Source organism: Arachis stenosperma, chromosome 4 (assembly GCF_014773155.1).
Source record: "Arachis stenosperma cultivar V10309 chromosome 4, arast.V10309.gnm1.PFL2, whole genome shotgun sequence".
In the NCBI taxonomy this organism is placed as follows: domain Eukaryota; kingdom Viridiplantae; phylum Streptophyta; class Magnoliopsida; order Fabales; family Fabaceae; genus Arachis; species Arachis stenosperma.
Window position 1 is genome coordinate 38,691,809 of NC_080380.1, and position 6,368 is coordinate 38,698,176.

Genomic DNA, 6,368 nt, shown 5'->3' on the forward strand with positions numbered 1-6,368 from the left:
GGGTTAGTGAAACAAAGTATCAAACAGTTAGTAGGCTTACAAAAACAAAAAAATGCTCAATCTAACCACCTTTCACTTAATTCAATCAACCAATCCCCGGCAACGGCGCCAAAAACTTGATACGTAAAAATTAAGTTTCACGTACAACCGGCAAGTATACCGGATCGTATCAAGTAGTAAAACTCACTAAGAGTGAGGTCGATCCCACGAGGATTGGTAGATAAAGCAACTTTAGTTAAATGGTAGATTTAGTCAAGCAAACATAGTTTTGATTTCATGAGCATTTTGATTTTTGAACATAATTGCAAGAATTTAAATGACACAGAATGTAAAGAACTAGAGGATAGAAATAAAGTGAAAGTAAATAACGGAAACTTAAATTGCAAGAAACTTAAATGACATCAAAAGTAAATTGCAAGAAATAGAGTGCTGAATTCTAAAGAGCAAGAGAGTAAGAAATAAAGAAACAGAATGTAAATGACAAGAATAATAAATTGCAAGAATGTAGAGGAGGATTGGATGGGTTTGCAAACACTAAGAACAGAGAAATGAGAAATTAATGATAGAGAGGATCATTAGGATCAGAGATGCAGTTTTCATGAATTGATGTTAGTCAAATCCTTCTCAATCATGGGTATAGATCCATGGCAAGGGTGATTGAATCCCAATCTCTTGGTGATTCAATCTCTCTCAACATAGCCAATTGCCACTCTCGTGATCTAATTGTTCATGAGAAGAGATGAAGCTCAAATCTAATCCAGCCACACAATCCCATAATAACAACCAAGGAGAGTTACATCTCACATACTAACCAAGGTATATTGATCAAAGAAATCATGAAAGGATGAACTCAAACTGAATTATGGCTCATTCCTCAAATTCACCACATAGTTCATATAGATTAACCCCTCTCTCGATGGTGGTTGAATCTTGAAGATCAGTTTCCCTCTTTAGATCAACCACTAGAATTGAGAAGGAGAAGATGAGTTCACTAATTCATTCCAACAAGCAGAGCTCTTCCCCCTAATGAAAGTGGGGTTTAGTGAGTCATTGCTCCAATTTCAACCATAATTGCCATAAACAAAAATTAAACTAAGTGTAAAGGAAGAAGAAGAAGAATAATGAAATGCTTAAAGCTTCAAAAAATGAAGAAGAAAAGTTCCAAGAAGAACCAAAAATGCTCTCCGGGTATCCTCCCGGAAGTACCAAAGAGTTCTCAAATAAAAATGCTAAGAGTCTAAAATTCTAAGTGTCAAAAAGTATTCCAAAAGTCCTCCACAAGTACAAACTCAATCTCTATTTATACTAGTTTCCAAAACTCTTTCAAAAATCTTGAATTGGGTTGGCAATATGGGCTTCCTCTTTGTTGAATTCTTGGCTCAATTGGAAGTGTTGCTAGACTTGGAAAGGAAGAGTTCATTCATCATGCTTCTGGCCCATTGGCTTGGCGTTTTTGTCAATAACGTGGCCTTAATGCACGTTGGCAACGTGCATCATAATTTCCTGGAAGTGAGTTTGAGACTTGGGCGTTGCTAGCCCAAGTTGTTGCCAACAACTTGCTTTTCCTCTTCTTGGCTCTACTTTCATGCTAAATGTAGCCCAGAATTTGAGTGTCAACCTTCTGCTTCAATATGGACTACTATACATCATTGGAAAGCTCTTGATGTCTATTTTCTAATGCCACTAGAATCACCTCAATTGGACTTTCCTAGCTCAAGTTATGGTTCCTCAAAGAAGGTAAGGTCAAGCTGCCAAGTTGTTGCCAAAAACGCACCTTCACTCCCAAGTTGGCAACGTGCTCGTGCATAGCCTCCAAAGGCAGGGGGCTTGGGCTGGCGTTGTTGCAAAACACGCCCCCTATCTAGCACGTTGGCAACGTGCTCGTGCCACACCCCAAGGCTAATCTCTAGCCTTCTTGGATTTCACTTCATGTTCTTGTTTGTATGGCCTAAAGATGACTCTAGTTTGGCTTCAATTTTGTGCTCCACCATAGACTATCATATATGGTTGGAAAGCTCTGAATGTTAGCTTTCCAACGCAACTGGAAGCACTCGATTTGGATCTCTGTAGCTCAAGATATCTTCCATTGAAGTGGACATGGTCAGGCTGCCTTGTTGGAGTTGTTGTGGATAACGCCCCTACATTCCAAGTTAGCAATGTGCATCACAATTTCCTCACCATCCTGGCGTTGTTGCCAAACACTCCTTCTCTTCAGCACGTTGGCAACGTGCTCGAGCCTTTCTCAAGGCTCCATGTTTGCTTCCTGGCGTTGGCAACGTGCATGGCAAGGCTTATGGGCGTTAGCAACGTGCATGGCATGGCTTATGGGCGTTGGCAACTTGATTGGTGCCCTTCCTGGCTGGCAGCGTGCATGTCAAGGCTTGTGGGCGTTGGCAACTTGGTTGGTGCTCCTCTCTTCATTTTGGGCGTTGGCAACTTGGTTGGGCGTTGCCAACTTGGTGAGCAATCTAGAAACAATACTTTCCATGTTTGAGGCTCTAAATGAAGCCAACATTTGAACCTTCAAATGAACTCCAATTTCATATTGGATATATGGTTGAAAGCTCTTGATGTCTACTTTCCAATGCCACTGATTTCACCTCAATTGGAGTTTTCTAGCTCAAGATACACGTTCTTGAAGAGAGCATCCTCAAGCTGCCTGGGCGTTGTTGCCCAAGTTGTTGGCAAACACGCCAGCAACAACGCCAGGCTCTTCTTCAACTTTGCTTGGGCGTTGCCAACTTGGTGTTGGCGTTGGCAACGTGCTACTCTTCCCCTGGTGGCTTCCCCTGATGGCTCCTGGCGTTGCCAACTTGCTGCTCAAGTTGGCAACTTGCAATGCTTCATTTCCTTGCTCTTGGGGCTTGAGTTTCCCTCTGATTTGAGCTTCCATTCCTCGCCTCATTATGGACTATTATATATCGTTGGAAAGCTCTTGATGTCAGCTTCTCAACGCAATTGGAATCATGCCAATTAGATCCTTGTGGTTCAAGATATTCATCCTTGAAGAGGGGGGGGGTTAAGCTGCCAACTCTGCTGGACACACACTAGCAAGTTGCCAACTTGATTTCCAAGTTGCCAACTTGCTTGTTCTTCCTTTCTCCAATATTTTCTTGCTCCATTGTCTTCTTGCTTCATCACCTAACATAAACCAAAGAACTTTCCTCAAAGTTTTGCCATCTTATGCAATAATTTTCAAGGGAATCATTCACATCAACTTGTATATAAACTCCTTGATTTATTTGCATGAATTATGCCAAATTTCACTTAATTCTTGGTTCATGGATGCATGGAGGAAAACTCACAAAATTGCTCATTTATTTCAAAGAAAATGAATGAACCTAAGCTAAAACTAACTAAACTAACTAGTTAAAATGGCAAATATGCGAATGCATCAACAGTCACAGGGTGGCGTATGTGTATTGACTACAGAAGACTCAATATAGCCACCAGAAAGGATCATTTTCCTTTACCATTCATAGACCAAATGCTAGAAAGATTAGCGGGTCATGACTATTACTGCTTTTTGGATGGCTATTCAGGCTACAACCAGATTGCAGTAGATCCCCAGGACCAAGAGAAAACAGCATTTACTTGCCCTTCTGGCGTGTTTGCCTATAGGAGGATGCCTTTTGGTCTGTGCAATGCACCTGCAACCTTTCAGAGGTGCATGCTCTCTATCTTCTCAGATATGGTAGAGAAATTTCTGGAAGTCTTCATGGATGACTTTTCAGTATATGGAGACTCATTCAGCTCCTGTCTTAACCACCTATCACTTGTCCTGAAAAGATGCCAAGAGACTAACCTGGTTTTAAACTGGGAGAAATGTCACTTTATGGTGACTGAAGGAATTGTCCTTGGGCACAAAATTTCAAGCAGGGGAATAGAGGTGGACAAGGCAAAGGTAGAGGTAATTGAAAAATTACCACCACCTGTCAATGTTAAGGCAATCAGAAGCTTTCTTGGGCATGCAGGATTCTACAGAAGGTTTATAAAGGATTTTTCAAAAATTGCCAAACCTTTGAGTAATCTGCTAGCTGCTGACACTCCATTTATCTTTGATGATGAGTGTCTGCAGGCATTTGAGACCCTGAAAGCTAAGCTGGTCATAGCACCAGTCATCTCTGCACCAGATTGGGCATTACCATTTGAATTAATGTGTGATGCCAGTGATCATGCCATTGGTGCAGTGTTGGGACAGAGGCATAACAAACTTCTGCATGTCATTTATTATGCTAGCCGTGTTCTAAATGATGCACAGAAAAATTACACAACCACAGAAAAAGAATTACTTGCAGTGGTCTATGCTATTGACAAGTTTAGATCCTACCTAGTGGGATCAAAGGTGATTGTGTACACTGACCATGCTGCTCTTAAATACTTACTCACAAAGCAGGATTCAAAACCTAGGCTTATCAGATGGGTATTGCTTCTGCAAGAGTTTGATATAGAAATAAGAGACAGAAAAGGGACAGAGAATCAAGTAGCTGATCATCTGTCCAGAATAGAACCAGTAGCTGGGGCGTCCCTCCCTTCTACTGAGATCTCTGAGACTTTCCCAGATGAGCAACTCTTTGCCATCCAGGAAGCTCCATGGTTTGCAGACATTGCAAATTATAAAGCTGTAAGGTTCATACCCAAGGAGTACAGCAATGTGCAAAGAAAGAAATTAATTTCAGATGCCAAGTACTACCTTTGGGATGAACCATATCTCTGTAAGAGATGTGCTGACGGAGTGATCCGCAGATGTATACCCAGAGAAGAAGCACAAAGGATCCTATGGCACTGCCATGGATCACATTATGGAGGACATTTTGGAAGTGAGCGAACAGCCACTAAAGTCCTCCAGTGTGGATTCTACTGGCCTACTCTCTATAAAGATTCCCGAGAGTTTGTGCGTAACTGTGACAGTTGCCAAAGAGCTGGTAACCTGCCTCACGGATATGCCATGCCTCAACAAGGGATATTAGAGATAGAACTGTTTGATGTATGGGGAATTGACTTCATGGGGCCATTCCCACCATCATACTTGATGAGCGGATAATTTATACGCTTTTTGGCATTGTTTTTATATAGTTTTTAGTAAGTTTAAGCTACTTTTAGGGATGTTTTCCTTTTTTATGTTAAAATTCACATTCTGGACTTTACTATGAGTTTGTGTGTTTTTCTGTGATTTCAGGTAAATTCTGACTGAAATTGAGGGATTTGAGCAAAACTCTGAAAAAGGCTGACAAAAGGACTGCTGATGCTGTTGGATTCTGACCTCCCTGCACTCGAAATGGATTTTCTGGAGCTACAGAACTCCAATTGGCGCGCTCTCAACGGCGTTGGAAAGTAGACATCCAGGGCTTTCCAGCAATATATAATAGTCCATGCTTTATTCGAAGAATGACGACGTAACTTGGCGTTAAACGCCAAGTTCATGCTGCTGTCTGGAGTTAAACGCCAGAAAAACGTCATGATCCGGAGTTGAACGCCCAAAACACGTCATAACTCGGAGTTCAACTCCAAGATAAGCCTCAGCTCGTGGATTGATCAAGCTCAGCCCAAGCATATACCAAGTGGGCCCCGGAAGTGGATTTATGCATCAATTACTTACTCATGTAAACCCTAGTAGCTAGTCTAGTATATATAGGACCTCTTACTATTGTATTAGACATCTTTGGTCTCAGTTTTATTTTATTCTTCATCTTAGGAGATCATTGATCACGTTTTAGGGGACTGGCCATTCGGCCATGCCTGAACCTTATGCTTATGTATTTTCAACGGTGGAGTTTCTGCACACCATAGATTAAGGGTGTGGAGCTCTGCTGTACCTCAAGTATCAATGCAATTATATCTTCTTTTATTCAATTTCTCTTTTATTCTTATTCCAAGATATTCATTCGTACCCAAGAACATAATGAATGTGATGAGTTAGATAACCCTCATTATTATTCTCACTTATGAACGCGCGTGATTGACAACCACTTACGTTCTACATGCAACACAAGCTTGAATGTGTATCTCTTAGATTCCCCAACAGAATCTTCGTGGTATAAGCTAGATGGATGGCGGCATTTATGAGGATCCGGAAAGTCCAACCTTGTCTGTGGTGTTCCGAGTAGGATCCTGGGAATCCGGAAAGTCTACCTTGTCTGTGGAGTCCGAGTAGGATTCCGGTAATGAATGACTGTGACGTGCTTCAAACCTGTAACCTGCTGGGCGTAGTGACAACGCAAAAGAATCAATGGATTCTATTCCAGTAGGGGGGGAACCAACCGGTGATCGGCCGTACTGTGACAGAGTGCGTGAGCATTAGCTTTCACTGCGAGGATGGGATGTAGCCATCAACCATGGGTGATGCCTCCACTGGTTAGCTGTGCGAG